The sequence below is a fragment of the Syngnathus typhle genome, unplaced genomic scaffold (assembly GCF_033458585.1).
Source record: "Syngnathus typhle isolate RoL2023-S1 ecotype Sweden unplaced genomic scaffold, RoL_Styp_1.0 HiC_scaffold_33, whole genome shotgun sequence".
Classification (NCBI taxonomy): domain Eukaryota; kingdom Metazoa; phylum Chordata; class Actinopteri; order Syngnathiformes; family Syngnathidae; genus Syngnathus; species Syngnathus typhle.
Window position 1 is genome coordinate 332146 of NW_026871939.1, and position 18212 is coordinate 350357.

Genomic DNA, 18212 nt, shown 5'->3' on the forward strand with positions numbered 1-18212 from the left:
ATTTCCCCATCCCGGGAGATCAATAAATGTTCAATCAATCAATCAATCAATCAATCAATTAATCAATGTTGGCATGGTGTGATTGTGAGCACTCTGAATCTAGCAATCCAAGTTCAAGTCTTGGTGGAACTTCCAATTTGTAGTCATTTACATGGAACACAAATTTGGAAATTCCAATTCAGTACTTTGTGGACAGCCCTATGAGTGTGTAAGCCCTGCCTCCACTACTTTTGTCAATTTCATAAAAATGAGCACCTTAGTTAGTGCATTGTGCTCAGAAAAATTATGCTCTTCCTTCTGTCATTGCCAGGGTTCTATGGTGAAATGGTGAGCACTCTGGACTCTGAATCCAGTGATGCAAGTGTAAGTCTCGGTGGGACCTCAAATAATTTGTCATTTAGCTGGGAAAAATTTGCGAAATGGCAATAGCTTGTGTGCTGCCCCATGAAATTGTATGTATTCGATGATATTCTCATTCTTTGCTATCCTTTCGCAATCACTCAATCTGTCAACCAATCAATCTGTCAATATGTCAATCAATCAGTCAATCAATATGTCAATCAACCAATCAATCAACCAATCAATCAATTAAATAATGTTTGCATGCTGTGATTGTGAGCACTCTGATTCTAGCAATCCAAGTTCAAGTCTTGGTGGAACTTTAAATTTGTTGTCATTTACATGGAACAGACATTTGAAAATTCCAATTCAGTACTTTGTGTACAGTCCTATGAGTGTGTAAGCCCTGCCTCCACTACTTTTGTCAATTTCGTAAAATGAGCGCCTTGTGCTCAGAAAAATGATGCTCCTCCTTCAGCCATTGTGTTAGAAAAATGTATATATATGTTATCATGCGTTCTCTAATCAATGCTTTACCCCAATAGTACTGCAAGAGATGCTTGCTGTTTGGCCTTGCTGTTTTTATGATGTACCACAGAAGAGAGATTACAGCTGGGTCAGACAGGACGCAGCTGGCAACTCAGTGACACAGCAAAATGAAGACATCTACCAAGACAGTTCCTTTTCAACAAAGAATGATTGCTGATCACTCATGTTTCCTGAGTTCATCACAGACACAAACAATGATCGCTGATCACTCATGTTTCCTGAATTCATCACAGACACAAAGAATGGTTGCTGATCACTCGTACTCTTTCTCACACTGTTCCATATCAGTATGTAACACCTTGTAATTTTTCTTCTTACGAAACAAAGCCCACGTGCTTCCCTCCTCCCCTTTTAGAGGGCTTGTCTCATTTTGTGGGTAGGGCAAATCCAAATAAAAAGAGCAGGAGTGCATACAGATAATTAGTGTAGTGAAATTGTTGTGAAGGATCTGTACTGCACTCCTCGCGAGAAAAGACTTAATATTCTGTCTCACTTGTGGTCTGTTTGCTGCTAATAGTTATTCAGTCATCAAAATAAACTTGACACATTGCTAGGGTTCTATGGTGTAATGGTGAGCACTCTGGACTCTGAATCCAGCGATCTGAGTTCAAGTCTCGGTGGGACCTCAAATAATTTGTCATTTAGCTGGGAAAAATTTGCAGATGGCAGCAGCTTGTGTGCTGCCCCATGAATTTGCATGCTTCCCCACACCTGAGGGTTCCATCAGCGCTCTAGATCTCAGTTTTAGTCCCGGTTGGACCTCAAATATTTGGTCATATACATATCCGTTGTATGCAAAAGTTTGGGCACCCCAATCAACTTCAACATTTTCTTTATAAATTCAGGCTTCTCAAAATGCTTTGGACGTCACAGCAGTTTCCGTAGCGTAGTGGTCATCATGTTCTTCTAAGACGCAAAACGACCCCTCTTTGAGACTGGGTGGAAACAACATTTTCTAAATCTATTTGTCAATGTTGTCTGCTTTGCAAAGTGGGCCAGGGACACCTTGGCAAACAGGAGCCAGAAGCTCTCTGAGTCAGCAACAGCCAGGTGTGCGACACTCCGCTACAATGCTCCCCTGACCACGTGTAGGCCGAAACCAGCCTCTAATTTGTGTTTCCCTTTTTTTTCCTTCAACTGTCAAGCCAACACTTTCCTTCTTGGCTTGGCCAGCTGCCTGCAGACCCACTCCAGAACTACCTCCAGTTCATCCATGCAAGAAGACATTCAGTGAGTGCAATTTATCAGGGTACAAACTACTGGAGCTTAAACTGTTGGTTCAGGGTCACCCCTTATGAACGTTAAAATCATTTCATGCCCATATCGCTTATTTCGAGTTGCTTATATTGTTCATCTTGTCATTCGATGATATTCTCATTCTTTGCTATCCTTTCGCAATCACTCAATCTGTCAACCAATCAATCAGTCAATATGTCAATCAATCAGTCAATCAATCTGTCAATCAACCAATCAATCAACCAATCAATCAATCAAATAATGTTTGCATGCTGTGATTGTGAGCACTCTGAATCTAGCAATCCAAGTTCAAGTCTTGGTGGAACTTCCAATTTGTTGTCATTTACATGGAACAAACATTTGAAAATTCCAATTCAGTACTTTGTGTACAGTCCTATGAGTGTGTAAGCCCTGCCTCCACTACTTTTGTCAATTTCGTAAAATGAGCGCCTTGTGCTCAGAAAAATGATGCTCCTCCTTCAGTCATTTTGTTAGAAAAATGTATATATATGTTATCATGCGTTCTCTAATCAATGCTTTACCCCAATAGTACTGCAAGAGATGCTTGCTGTTTGGTTTTGCTGTTTTTATGATGTACCACAGAAGAGAGATTACAGCTGGGTCAGACAGGACGCAGCTGGCAACTCAGTGACACAGCAAAATGAAGACATCTACCAAGACAGTTCCTTTTCAACAAAGAATGATTGCTGATCAGTCATGTTTCCTGATTTCATCACAGACACAAACAATGATCGCTGATCACTCATGTTTCCTGAATTCATCACAGACACAAAGAATGGTTGCTGATCACTCGTACTCTTTCTCACACTGTTCCATATCAGTATGTAACACCTCGTGATTTTTCTTCTTACGAGACAAAGCCCACGTGCTTCCCTCCTCCCCTTTTACAGGGCTTGTCTCATTTTGTGGGTAGGGCAAATCCAAATAAAAAGAGCAGGAGTGCATACAGATACCGCTTTTTTCCGTGTATAGTGCGCCCCCACGTATAATACGCACCCTAAAAATGGCATGCTGATGCTGGAAAAAAGCCTGTACCCATGTATAATACGCACCCAATTTTTATGAATTTTTTTTATGAATTTTTTTTTTCTTTTTTTTTTAAGTCCCAATGATCGTCACCCACGCAGGGAGGCAATGGGTCCCATTTTTATAGTCTTTGGTATGGTCTTAACTAGGCTGGATGTAATTTTTTTTGTTGGCGTTGATTTCTCCGACTGCCCATAAACGCACCACCGAGGCGTGCGGACGTGAAAAAGGCGGCTCTGTATGGGAGAGACGTTGAAGAGGAATAAAAACACCCTTGGAAACCAAAACTTGGTGATTTCAAGTTTCATTTCGAGGGACATTTGTCACGTCTCGTCCCCAGTTTTGCTATGTGTCTAGGTTGCCATAGTTTCTGTTCGCGTCGCCCCTCTCTTCCTGTGTCACCTCAATCGATGTAACGTGTTTTGTATTTAAGTCCTGTCTGCCCCTCGCTCACCGTCGGATCATTGCATGTGTTACTGTCATGATGTCTGTGTCACGAACGGAGTGGAAGATGGAGCAGGGCGACCACGTGCAGCTTGGACCAGGGTTTATTGCAGGAACTTACGGAATGACTCGGTAAACAGACATAACTTGCAACCAAACCAACAGCAGATACTGACCGAGATGTGAGACAAAGGGACCGGGTGACATTCGCAATGAACCGACAGGGGAGTGAGACAGAGACAGGACTTAAATACAAGACTGGAAATGAGAGGCAGGTGAGAATGATCACACTGATTGAGGGAACACAGGAGGGGAGGGGCGACGCGAACAGAAACCATGGCAACCTAGCAAAACTGGGGACAAGACATGACAGAAGCCCACATGATCCACGGACATGAGCACACAGACGGACAAAACAATGACAACCTGGACGTGGCCGGGGACGAATCATGACAGAACCCCCCCCACAAGGGACGGCTCCCGACGTCCAAAAATCCAATCCCTCACGACGGCACGCGGGGGGGGGGGCAGGTGGTCAGAGAGCCGCACTCGGGGGGCGGCGACTAGGGGCAGAGAGCCGCACTCGGGCGGCGGCGACTAAGGGCAGAACTGCACTCAGCGGAGGTCAGGGGCCCAGGGCCACACTCACGGCACACACTGGGGCCCTGACGCGCAATCGGCAGGAACTTGGGGAACAGAACTGCACTCAGCGGAGGTCAGGGGCCCAGGGCCACACTCGCGGCACACACTGGGGGCCTGACGCGCAATCGGCAGGAACTTGGGGAACCGAACTGCACTCAGCGGAGGTCAGGGGCCCAGGGCTACAATCGCGGCACACACTGGGGGCCTGTCGCGCAATTGGCAGCAACTTTGGGGGACATGAACCGCACCCGGGCGGCGACTTGGGGGACATGACCGCACTCGGGCGGCGACTTGGGGGACATGAACCGCACTCGGGCGGCGACTTGGGGGACATGAACCACACTCGGGCGGCGACTTGGGGGACATGAACCGCACTCGGGCGGCGACTTGGGGGACATGAACCGCACTCGGGCGGCGCCTTGGGGGACATGAACCGCACTCGGGCGGCGACTTGGGGGACATGAACCGCACTCGGGCGGCGACTTGGGGGACATGAACCGCACTCGGGCGGCGACTTGGGGGACATGAACCGCACTCGGGCGGCGACTTGGGGGACATGAACCGCACTCGGGCGGCGACTTGGGGGACATGAACCGCACTCGGGCGGCGACTTGGGGGACATGAACCGCACTCGGGCGGCGACTTGGGGGACATGAACCGCACTCGGGCGGCGACTTGGGGGACATGAACCGCACTCGGGCGGCGACTTGGGGAACCGAACCGCATTCGGGCGGCGACTGGGGGAAACAGAGCCGCAAACGGCGGCAACTCAGGGACAGAAAAGCAAACTATGGCAACTCAGGGACAGAACCGCGCTCGGTGGAAACTCGGGGAACGGGGAGGCATCCGCCCTGCACACGCCTCCGAAGACCGACAGGGTCGAGGGTCGGCTGCTGGATCCGTGGCGGCCGTAGCATCCGCGCCGTCGGGACTGGGTCAGGGGTCGGCCGCTTGATCCACGCCGCCTGGATTGGTGGCGGCCGTAGCATCCGCGCCGTCGGAACAGGGTCAGGAATCGGCCGCTGGATCCACGCCGCCTGGATTGGTGGCGGCCGTAGCATCCGCGCCGTCGGGACAGGGTCGGGAGTCAGCCGCTGGATCCACGCCGCCCGGACTGGTGGCGGCCAGAGCATCCGCGCCGACGGGACAGGGTCGGGGGTCGGCCGCTGGATCCTGCGTAGCTGAAGGCGGCTTGGCTTGGTTTGGTTTCTTGGTTTGGTTTCTTGGTTTGGTTTCTTGGTTTGGTTTCTTGGTTTGGTTTCTTGGTTTGGCTTCTTGGTTTGGCTTCTTGGCGTGGCTTGGTTTCTTGGCGTGGCTTGGTTTCTTGGCGTGGCTTGGTTTCTTGGCGTGGCTTGGTTTCTTGGCGTGGCTTGGTTTCTTGGCGTGGCTTGGTTTCTTGGCGTGGCTTGGTTTCTTGGCGTGGCTTGGTTTCTTGGCGTGGCTTGGTGGCGTGGCTTGGTGGCGTGGCTTGGACAACGGAAGCTGGTGGTGGAGGGGGGTCCAAGCGCTGGTCGCTGTGTTGGTCGGTTCATTCTGTCACGAACGGAGTGGAAGATGGAGCAGGGCGACCACGTGCAGCTTGGACCAGGGTTTATTGCAGGAACTTACGGACAGACTCGGTAAACAGACATAACTTGCAACCAAACCAACAGCAGATACTGACCGAGATGTGAGACAAAGGGACCGGGTGACATTCGCAATGAACCGACAGGGGAGTGACACAGAGACAGGACTTAAATACAAGACTGGAAATGAGAGGCAGGTGAGAATGATCACACTGATTGAGGGAACACAGGAGGGGAGGGGCGACGCGAACAGAAACCATGGCAACCTAGCAAAACTGGGGACAAGACATGACAGAAGCCCACATGATCCACGGACATGAGCACACAGACGGACAAAACAATGACAACCTGGACGTGGCCGGGGACGAATCATGACAGTCTGTTTGCTTTCTGTTCCTGTCTTTGGTAATGTCACCCTGTGTTTTTGTTCCACGACTTTGTCAGTCAGTCCTGTTGTTGGTTTTGTTTTCTAAAAAAAAAAAAAAAAAAAAAGTTTTTTAATTTTTTTTGTACCCATGTATAATGCGCACCCCAGATTTTAGGACAATAAATTCGTTAAATTTGGCGCACTATACACGGAAAAAAACGGTAATTAGTGTAGTGAGATTGTTGTGAAGGATCTGTACTGCACTCCTCGCGAGAAAATACTTAATATTCTGTCTCACTTGTGGTCTGTTTGCTGTTGCTCTTCTCTTAATAGTTATTCAGTCATCAAAATAAACCTGACAGATTGTCTGGATTTTTGTAGTTCTTGGTTATAGGATTTAAGGCTGTCTTTGTAAATATCATGATGAATGTGAAGTTTAGTTTTTCGCCATTTGCGTTCTGCTTTTCTAGGCTCTTTTTTTTATCTTTTACAGAGAGAGAGTATGTCCATGGTGCTTTCTTCTTACCAGAGATTAATTTGGTTTTCAGAGGGGCTACTGCGTCGATATCTTTTAGGGTTTTAGAGTTGAAGTTATCTAGGAGGTCATTGACAGATTCTGATGGAAGGGTAGGGGCCTGCGAGAAGGCCTCCATAGTGTACTAGTGGCCTCATTAAAGTGCCGCTTTTTAATGGTTTGTGGTTGACTGAGAGCTATAGGGGTGACCTTCATTTCGATAAAGATGCAGAAGTGATCAGATAAGGCAATATCGACTGCTGAGAGGAAAGATGACTCAAGACCTCTGGTTATGAATAAATCGAGTGTATGGTCTCCGTTGTGTGTAGGTCCAGAGATATGCTGGGATAGGTCGAAGGTGTCAAGGAGGTCGTTTAGTTCTTTGATGTTATTATCATTGAGTTTGTCTATGTGAATATTAAAGTCACCTACTATTGATATACAGCCATGTTCCAAGGAAATTATAGCGAGGAGTTCAGAGAATTCGAAAAAGAAGTTATTAGCATAACCTGGGGGTCTGGATACAACCATAAGTAGGACAGGGGGAGAAGACTTCATTACAACTGCAAGACACTCAAACGAAAGACAATCTCCAAATGACGTCCGTTTACATTGAAACAAATCAGAATAGATTAGGAAAACGCCTTCCCCTCTCTTTCCGATTCTGAGGGCGTCAATGCAGTTGAAATAAGGTGGAGTTGATTCATTATATTATATTATCATTATATATAAGAATATATTCTCTGTTATCTAGATCAAGCCAGGTCTCTGTAACAAACATGATATCTAATTCATCACTCGTAACGAGGTCATTGATGAGAAGTGATTTATTGACTAATGATTTAATATTGAGCAGGGTCGCTCGAATTGTTTTGGTTCTGGTGGAGTGTTTTGATTTCTGGAGCTGTTTCTGACGGATGGGTATCAGGTTTGATCCAGGGACGGAACGAACTGGGATGATAGGGTTGTTTATTCTAGGAGTGATCAGCGTTGTAGTCAGTGCAGCCGCCACCCCAAACAGCAATACAGCTGGAGAGGACGCTCTCAATGGTGCCACGGTAAAATGTAGTCATGACGGCCGGAGGCTATACAGTCATGCCATAGCATACAAGAAATTTAGGTTCTTTTCTTTAGGATCATCAGCCGAGATACCCAGGCAGACCATGAAAGAATGTTGATGTTAAAATGTTAGTGGAACTATCCAACTGCGCAGAACCGATGATCCCAAAGATTTGGGGTGAGACAACATTGAAAAAAAAAATTTCTTTGCTGACAGTGTCACTTCTTTTGTGGCTTAGCTCTTCTTCATTTCACATCTAAAGTATCGTATTATTTTAACATGTAGCTTATACTACCCCGTACATGCCATATCATGTCGCCCATGCAACTCATGCATGAGATGCGATCGCTGAGATATTTAGGCGATGAGTTGCTACTCCATTGTGCTCTCCACTCAGCATTTCATATCACATACTCGTCGGATTTTCACACAAAGTATCTCGGCACAACATGTTGTCAACACTCTATAAGCAAGACGAGGTGGCCGAGAGGTTAAGGCGATGGATTGCTAATCCATTGTGCTCTGCACGCATGGGTTCAAATCCCATCCTCGTCGGAAGTTAATGTTACATTGTTTTACAGTGGAGCCTCGGCTTTCGAACGTCCTGGTTCTCGAACAAATCAATATTTGAACGAAAAAATTTGAGAATTTTTTGCTCCCAATGTCGAACGAAATTTGATTGTCGAACCTCATGAGAGGACCCGCATGCCAACTGACTCTGTTCGTTATTACATTCTCGTTACTCTGAGGATTGCAACAACTCTAATCATGCCTCTAAAGGAAGCAAGTGGGATCAGTAAAGCCATCCTAAAACCCAAAGACGCTCCTAAAGCAATGCAACAGTGAGCGCCCGGCGCGCTGCGGTTGCGCGATTGGACCAAATTAAGCTCCCTGCGCACTGAGGTCCACTTAAATTTTGGAAAGTACATCAGGACTTTAAAAATATTTTCTAAATTTTAGCGACCGCTCTGTCACAATAAGGCTAAGCACTGCAGTTGCGCGATCGGACAAAAATGTACAAATGAAAAAATACTTTAAAAAGGTGGGGTTTTTAAATTAATTTTTTTTTTTCCATTATTATTATTATTATACAAATGAGAAAATACTTCAAAAAGGTGTTTTTTTTCCCCCATTTGTAATGGGAAAACATGATTCGGAATTTGAACGATTCAGTTCTCCAACAGCCTTCTGGAACGGATTGTGGTCAAAAACCGAGGCTCCATTGTATCTGTAATCTGGTTTGTATTTGACTCAATATCGTAATATTTATACTCTTTGGCGGCTCGGTGGAGAACTGGTTACATGTCCGCTTCACAGTTGAGAAAGTGCGGGTTCGATTTCATCAACGGCTGTTGCGTGTTGTTGATGATGTCCGTTGTTGGGTCAGGAAAACCAAGATGTGGGGTAACGGTTTGTTCTTTATTGGCAAGATCTTGGGTTGTTTAATGGCGGTCAGTACACATGGCACTTCAGCAGATGTAACAACATCCTCCATCTCCAGGTAAGAAGGTTTTATACTGTCCGGAAAAGGCGGGAAAGCAACACCTGATCATTTGGTATCGATGTGTATTGGAGAGTCAATGCTGTGTGTGTATTTGTGTGCGTGTGTGTGTTTGTGTGTGTTATTGTAAGGCGGACGTAGTTGAGAGCGCCATGAGAACGTTAAAGGGGCGTGGGTTGCCGCTGACCATCGACGGTGCTGTGGTGCAGAGAGTGAGCAGCGCCAAGTTCCTGGGGGTGCACATCAGTGAGGATCTCACCTGGTCCACCAACACCGCATCACTGGCAAAGAAAGCCCAGCGCCGCCTGTACTTCCTGCGGAAACTCAGGCGAGCGAGCGCTCCTCCGGCCGTCATGACTACATTTTACAGCGGCACCATTGAGAGCGTCCTCTCCAGCTGTATTGCTGTTTGGGGTGGCGGCTGCACTGACTACAACTTGAAGGCCCTGCAGCGCACAGTGAACACGGCTTCGCTCCCCTCCTTGAAGTACATTTACACCTCCCATCTCACCCGCAAGGCGACCACGATTGTGAGTGATGTGAGTCACCCCGCTCACTCTTTGTTCGAGGTCTGCCCTCTGGGAAGAGGTACAGAAGAGCTTCATACTCCAGGCTGTTAGGATCCTGAACTTGTTTTCCCGTTCTGCGTAGCCACATTGGTGTAGCCACCTACACAGGTAGGTTAGGGTTGTCTCTTGTTGACCGGGGTGAACTCCAATGTTCAGGCGCCCAGCCGGAGGGCAATAAGTATACCCACACCTGCTCTCACCGTGAGCAACTCCAGAGTGGAAGAGAGTCCAGGGCCAGCTTATACCGGAACCCAAATGGGTGTGGAGGCAAGTCCGATCATGTCTTGTCGGAACCTTTCTGCCTCGCACACCAGCTCGGGCTCCTTTACAGCCAGAGAGGTGACATTCCATGTTCCAGGAGCTAGCTTCTGAAGCCAGGGATCAGTCCGCCAAGTTTCCTGCCCTTGGCCGCCGCCCAGTTTACACTGCACCCGACCCCTTTCGTCCCTCCCACAGGTGGTGAGCCCATGGGAAGGGGGACCCATGTTTCCTTGTCGGGCTGTGTTAGGGTGCTGCTCACTCTAACTTATTTTGCAAGAACCACACTGGAGTCAAGTTAGTCATTTCAGGCACCTGCAGGCGGAGAGTTCACTCGTCGCTGTGCTCACAGCGATGGTCGAATGAAGTCTGACTCAGGCCTCGTCAGGCGCTTATTTATTGAGAGAAACAGAGTGGGGTTGAAAGTGGGGGTTGAAAGTGGGGGTTTGGGAACACACAGGATAGGGTGAAGACGGTCCCCTGCTAATCAAAGCATAGCAGGGGACCTTTTACGACGTCCTGTAAACAAAGCAACTTTGATTGCTTCCTCTGCAGCTAGTCAATAAGTTGAAATGATCTTAGCACTTTGGTAAACTAATTTTGTCTAGACAGGACACACTAGTTAAATTATTACAGGTTATATTCCAACATAATCATACGATGAAGATATTCTGCAAACCCTAACATCTCCCCCCTGTTTTATCATATGATTATGTCAACCTCGATCAATCAAACATAAGTAAGAAAATACAATGAAAGCAATAACTTCCAGTGAAGATGAGGTTTTTCCTCAATACTCCAGTCCAAATTGTGTGTGTAATTTAAAAAACCTGCGGCCAGATTAAATGCAGGAAAAGAGTTACACGGTCCCTCTGCCTTAGGCGACCAGAATGTTATCAATCAAGATAAAAATTGCTCGCGATTGTTCAGTCGTTGGGGGCTTGGCACGCCCACTGGTGGAGGGTGAGCACGATTCTCACCCCCTTCGCAGATCTGCTCCGTCCGGGGAGAACTGCTCATTGTTAGTGAAGGCTTCTTACAGAAACAAAAACACACAGATAACATAAGGACAGGAAGGACACATATGGCTGACAGGGATCAAAAGACTTCCCTGTCACTAAAGAGACTTCCCTGCCACTAAAGAGAAAGAACGTAGATAAAAGGAAAGCCATAAACTCGTAAAGACAAGGCCTACAGGTCTGGCAGGCCAAGGCTTCACTTAAATTATTCCAACATTTCCCTCCTGCTTATCACGCATTTGCTAAATTTTTACATTACCAAAAACAACCACTTCACTTGATTTTCAGTTGTCGGATCACAAGTATGCGCACAAATATTTCCACCAAAGAGGATAAATGTTGCGACATCATTATTCGGAAACACACAGATCTGGTAAAAAGTCTGTAAACTCAAGTGCAAAAATTGCATCACAATCATCGTTATCAACATGCTGTCGTTCAGACATTAGACATACCCGGGCCATCTCGTCGTCCATGGGCGAGATTGCTGTAGTGATAAGACGATTAAACAGAGCACGGAGACATGGAATACAACAACATCCACACAAGGTGAGTATAGCAGTTATTGAGGACACAAGGGCTTCATACTTCCCAAAAGCAGTCATCCACTTGTTGTGCTCTTTCATCCTCGAACATTGCGCAGACCCTTCCTTTCCCAGACAACAACATAACAAGAGCATTGCGGTTCTGGATTGACATTAGGGAAGTCATGGCTAGCTGTTCGTGCACTGCCTCAAGTCCCGCTTGTGTCCGTTTGCCCAATTTCTGCATGTTGCAATGGATGTAATTTATCCTGTCAACGTTCTTGTTCATCGTCCACCAGCAGCAAATGGAGGACTCCCATCCCGCTTCAATTTGGTCAGTTAATTCTTATTAATCAGGAACTCCTCTGGGGACTCTAATTGCATCAATTTCAGTCAGATCATTGTCGCCTCTCAAATTTAAAGACATTATGTTTTTATTTTTTCCAGCTTTTTCCCAGATCTTGGCATGTTGGTACATATATAATTTTGGTTGACTACATTCTCTAAAAGCAATGGTTTCTTTTCTTTTTCTTCCATTCAACGGATATTATTTAGAACACTTTGTCGCACATTTCACAATCAGTAAACAACCTATCCACATTCATTTTCGAGATATTGATTCCATTCTTTAACATCTACAGCAGTTGTTGACAAACTATTATTTCTTTACATAACCCTTCTGCCACTGTTAAGGCATTCAATGTTTATTTTGAAGCCGATTCAATCCATTTTTAGAATGCATCTATTATGACCAGGCATTATAACCCTGTGGATTGTGTTAAGCACATGTTAAACAAGCTCTAAAAAAATTTTCATAAACGTTTTGAATATGAATCAAATTCATATGTTGTATAAAGCTGACTGAACTGCCCTTCCATCCCCCCTGTTGAGCCAGGTGTCAACGGCACGTGACAACCCCATGGCTCAATACAGCTGCCCATTTGTATCGTTTCCTTTCCTTTCTCAACGTAACAACCCAATCCACCAATCGAATAAAAAAAATAATAATAAAAAAAAATAATAATAATAATAACTGCTGGTAAAATAATATAATGGTTAACTGTTGTAGTTCCATAACTTTAACTAACTCAATTGCTCTCTTATTCTCAAATTTTAAATTTAGCTTTGAAATGTCGTTACTTCATAATTGTTCATCATCCAATTCCAGAAAGCAAGTTCTTTCCATCTCTCAAATTTTGTCTAACCAAGGCTAGGCATTAAAGGAGCGTGGACCAGTTTCTGCCCATAAACAAATTGCTCGCTTTTTTATTTTTCCTTCCTATCTTAACAAAATCGGTTTTGTTTTGCGGTGAAAATCAGATAGACTACAGATAAATAAATTCTTTAGTGCACCTATATTAGCGAATTTCATTCTTTTAACACATAACACAACACACAGACAACACAAAAACAGCAGAGACACAGCTCACAAACAATACCAACAAACAACGCTGCGCAGACGTCATCCTCTATTTTGACGTGTTGGTTATACTTTTTCTTTTTCTTTTTTCTTTCCTCAGTGCCTTTTATCCTTCGTGCAACTATTGTCACACCTTCCCTAGGCATCACCCTGCTTCAATATCACTTGCCACCGCGCACTCAGCACACCCCTGGAGTGGGTACGACCCTACTCTGCGCGCAGCCACAGCAAGGGAAGCAAGAGGGGGGGGCCCGGCATTTTCATACTGATTTATCCCAGCCTGGCCAGTACTGGGACAATCAATGCCGCCGTCCCCCACTCGCGCCAACCCAGAAAACAGCTACCCGCAGAGTCCAGAGCCCCACACCTACATCAGTTTCCCCCACAATCAAATTACAATATCAATCACCACAGGAGCCGGCTCCTACACCCTTTTCACACCACAATACCACACTCCCCCCTCCACAGTCCAGTCTAAGTGGAGACAATGGAAGGCAGGAAGGCACAGGTGAGACACTGAAGGAGCAAGCTCCAGCAGTCCTCCCACTAACCAATTACAACAAACAACAAAAGCCCAAATCACTTATGTCTGTTTGGGAAGTTCACAACAGCCAAACGTTACAAATGACAAACCACAAGACGCAGGTCTTGGAACCACATTGACGACCGCCAAACGCAAATGCCGGGTCAAGGACTGTTCCTTTGTCTGTCCTTTGCAACTCTTGTCAAAAGCAACCTTTTTTTTCTCTCTTTTGTTTGTATTTGTTTCTTTCTTTTCTTTCCTTCCTAGCATCTAACTTACTCAAAATCATTCTTCCTTCAAAGTCGCTCAACTACTTGTCCATAGCAGTCTCCAACAACTTCAACCATTCAACCTGTATTTTCCCTTCAGTCGGGCATTCAGTCATCAATGCTCATTTGCATCTCACACACAGTCTCCAAAAAGGAGTCTTTCCATCACATTGGTCCCAATTCATCCAAGCACTCCACACAACATTCACATACCATTTTCAATTCAAGGTTCCTAATAGAACAATCCACTAATCCCCAAAAAAACTCAATACAATAAAAACGGCTGGCAAATTAATTAAATTAAGTTTTTTCTTTGTTTTCAAATTTAAAGAACTCAATCTCTCAGATTCAGCTTGCATATAGAAGATCGTATGATCTTACAACACAACCAATCAATAATTTCCATTAAATGTAGCATACAATGTCTCTGTATTAGCATGAGCGGTCAAAAAAAGGGGGGGGAAGCTTGACATTTTCCTCTGCCTCCTCCTCCACCCTTTGATTGGTATTGTTTTACACGACGACATACTCTCTCCAAGTGGCTCCGTTTCCCACAGTTCCAACAGTCCAAATTTGAGCTGGAGTTTGAATTGAATGGCGGCCTGCGGCCTTGTTGGTCTCTTACTCCTCCTCTGCCCTTTTGGGAGCTTCGGAAGAAGATCGTTGCATCTTCATTTAGATCATTATCATCATCAAATGGGATGCCACTGTGCACCCAGAATTCTTTTCCAAACCTTAATTGAATGGTGGTCTCATCACTTTTTATCTTTCCAGTTTTTGTCTCTTGAGTTTGTTCTCTTCTCTCTTGCGAAGCTTTCAACCACATTCTAGCACGATTCAACTCTCTCTCTTTCCTTCTACACCATACTTTTTCTTCCACTTCGGCATGTATTGCATACAATTAAGACATTTACTCGCCATGAACTTCTCATCTTCTTCAAGAGCTAGAAATCTACCGTTCTTATTTCCCATCTTAATTTGGTACTTTAGGTTTATACAATTTTTTTTTGTTATTTCTTTTTTCTTTTCTATGAGGATCCTCAATGCAGGTTTAAATTGACCCCTCACCAAATTCTCTCTGCAGTCAATTTATCCTACCAGTCGCACACTCTCAACCACACAACATTCATGCAAACAGCTTGGAACAACGGACAAAAAAAAGAATCCACGCCCTTCTTCACTTAAGAAAAAGAAGCTCTGTTCTTTTTCTTAGCCCGTTCCTTCCACTGGGACTTGAAACCCAGCTGTTTCATAGCTTGGAAACACCAAAGCCGTATCTCATAGCTAGGACAAACCAAAGCCGTATCTCATAGCTAGGACGAACCAAAGCCGTATCTCATAGCTCGGACAAACCAAAGCCGTATCTCATAGCTCGGACAAACCAAAGCTGTATCTGCGCTTTTTTCCATGACTTACTTGTCTCCTCGGTCCGCTGCAATGTGGGACCCCGTCAAACCACCTCTGACAGACGAAGGCAGACCTAAGATGCTGGCCCAGCGAAGAAGTTCTCTTCCCAGGACTTTCTTTTCCAGGTCCCCATAAAGGACGCTGGCTTGTCGACAATGCAGCACGTCCTCCTCCGTCAGCCAGATGGCGGGTATGAGGGTCCCGGGTTTTGGCACCAAAATGTTAGGGTGCTGCTAACTCTAACTTATTTCAAGAACCACACTGGAGTCAAGTTAGTCATTTTAGGCACCTGCAGGCGGAGAGTTCACTCGTCGCTGTGCTCACAGCGATGGTCGAATGAAGTCTGACTCAGGCCTCGTCAGGCGCTTATTTATTGAGAGAAACAGAGTGGGGTTGAAAGTGGGGGTTGAAAGTGGGGGTGTGGGAACACACAGGATAGGGTGAAGACGGTCCCCTGCTGATCAAAGCATAGCAAGGGACCTTTTACGACGTTCTGTAAACAAAGCAACTTTGATTGCTTCCTCTGCAGCTAGTCAATAAGTTGAAATGATCTTAGCACTTTGGTAAACTAATTTTGTCTAGACAGGACACACTAGTTAAATTATTACAGGTTATATTCCAACATAATCATACGATGAAGATATTCTGCAAACCCTAACAGGCTGTGCCCGGCCGGGCCCCATGGGCGAAGGCCCGGCCACCAGACACTCGCCTTCGAGCCCCACCTCCAGGCCTGGCTCCAGAGGGGGGGCCCCGGTAACCCGCGTCCGGGTGAGGAAAAACAAAATCCAAAAATGTTTTTCTTCATAAGGGGCTTGTGAGAGCCGTGCTTTGTCTGGCCCCTCACCTAGGATCCGTTTGCCATGGGTGACCCAACCAGGGGCATGAAGCCCCAGACAACATGGCTCCAGGATCATTGGGGCGCGCAAACCCTTCCACCACGGTAAGGTGACGACTAACGAAGGGACCTCGTTTATCAATGCAGTTTAATTTCTGGTGGTTCCCACTGAATGGGCACATGTCAGTCTATTGTAATTTGGCCAAAAATATTGTTTTTGAATAAAACCAATAACCACCCCCTCAATTGCACACGCACTCCTCTTTACTGTTTACAAGCACAATCACAAGTACAAGTCATCTTCATCCATAAGCATATCAGTCTTTCCTTGTTAAAACACAGCATCCCTACAAAAAAAGAAATGTGTTTCATCAACTTTTAACTTCTTAACAGACAACGATGGTATTTATTTACATATTGAAACACACGTCCACATCCTTCAATGTTACACGTGAATGGACATACAGAGAAGTTTTATTCATTTTGATCAGACTACATGAAGCAAAATATAAAGGTGAGTGTAATTCTCATTAATGGAATAAATTACTCCTTTTGACCAGCAAGGGGGGGGGGGGGGGGTGTGCACATGAAGCCTCGAGAAATGAACCTATTTGCAAACCGTTTGGTGGGGAAGCCTCAAATCCTAACATCTTACATTGAGATCAGACCCCATCAAGTCATAATTGACTGCTTAATCCTGTAAGAATGAAGCGAACGGATTGAAATGGTTTTCTAACATATGAACTATTGATTTGACCAGTAGAGGGGGTGCACCATTCCTGGAGGTACTGCAATACCAGGTCGATGTCTCCTAGGTTTGCCGTGTGCAGCTGTGAGAGTTGCTGCAGCCATTTGGAGCACAGCCACGGGCTGGGGGGGTATCTGTCTGTTCTTCCTTACCAGCAAGTTACTGGAAGTCCACATGGCGTCTTTGATGGCAGCAAAGGTCAGCGACTGCTTTGTAAAGTCTTCTTGCTTGATTTTCAACGGGGTCACTGCATAGAGTACAAGGTCTGCATTCTGCGCTTACCTTGCGGGGGAATTGCAGGTCACCCACAGGTCTACGGCAGCCCTGCACTACCAGAGCAGGTCCCACACTGACTCCTGGGCACGTTGAGAGCGCTGACATGCCCTGAGAGTGCATAACGGACCTGACTGGGAGGACATCATGGGCCACCATCCATGACAGGTCCCGAAGTTTGTTTTGACAGGGCGGGGTGGTTGTCGTTGCGCCAAACTGTTGCGGGCTCGCCGAATGCAAGCCCGCGCACTGGGCGCACCGCTTCCCGCTCCTGTACGACAGAGATCATACATCTGTGATTTGTTAAAATTTCACTATTTTCTTGCTCTAATTTAAAGTTCTTCAAAAACTTCTTGATTAAGGAATAAGAAGGTGGCAGGTTAAAAGACACAGGAATTCTTTGGTCGGTGGTTATTAGCTTTAGTTTCCGGAGGTATGAGTCCATCCAGAATCGTGTCATTGCTTGGCTTTTCGGTGCATTTGGTGTAAGGAGCGCGCTTCGCAGGTGCAGGGCAACAACTCCTGCTGAACGTCGACAAGACCAAGGAGATTGTTGTGGACTTCCGGAAGGGTCACACCCAACACCTGCCGCTGACCATCGACGGTGCTGTGGTGGAGAGAGTGAGCAGCGCCAAGTTCCTGGGGGTGCACATCAGTGAGGATCTCTCCTGGTCCACCAACACCGCATCACTGGCAAAGAAAGCCCAGCGCCGCCTGTACTTCCTGCGGAAACTCAGGCGAGCGAGCGCTCCTCCGGCCGTCATGACTGCATTTTACCGCGGCACCATTGAGAGCGTCCTCTCCAGCTGTATTGCTGTGTGGGGTGGCGGCTGCACTGACTACAACTTGAAGGCCCTGCAGCTCATAGTGAACACAGCTGGTAAGATTGCTGGTGCTTCGCTCCCCTCCTTGAAGGACATTTACACCTCCCATCTCACCCGCAAGGCGACCACGATTGTGAGTGATGTGAGTCACCCCGCTCACTCTTTGTTCGAGCTTCTGCCCTCTGGGAAGAGGTACAGAAGCCTGCGCTCCCGCACGACCAGACTCTCAAACAGCTTCGTACACCAGGCTGTTAGGATCCTGAACTCGCTCCCCCG

General features: G+C 46.3%; 2 non-coding genes across 2 annotated transcripts; both read left to right on the forward strand.

Moving 5' to 3' along the window:
- The first annotated feature begins 1442 nt into the window (after positions 1–1442).
- On the forward strand, positions 1443–1514 carry trnaq-cug (transfer RNA glutamine (anticodon CUG)). Its single transcript has one exon. It is a non-coding gene; the product is annotated as a tRNA-Gln (tRNA).
- A 6722-nt stretch (positions 1515–8236) lies between these two features.
- On the forward strand, positions 8237–8318 carry trnas-gcu (transfer RNA serine (anticodon GCU)). Its single transcript has one exon. It is a non-coding gene; the product is annotated as a tRNA-Ser (tRNA).
- Positions 8319–18212: the final 9894 nt, after the last annotated feature.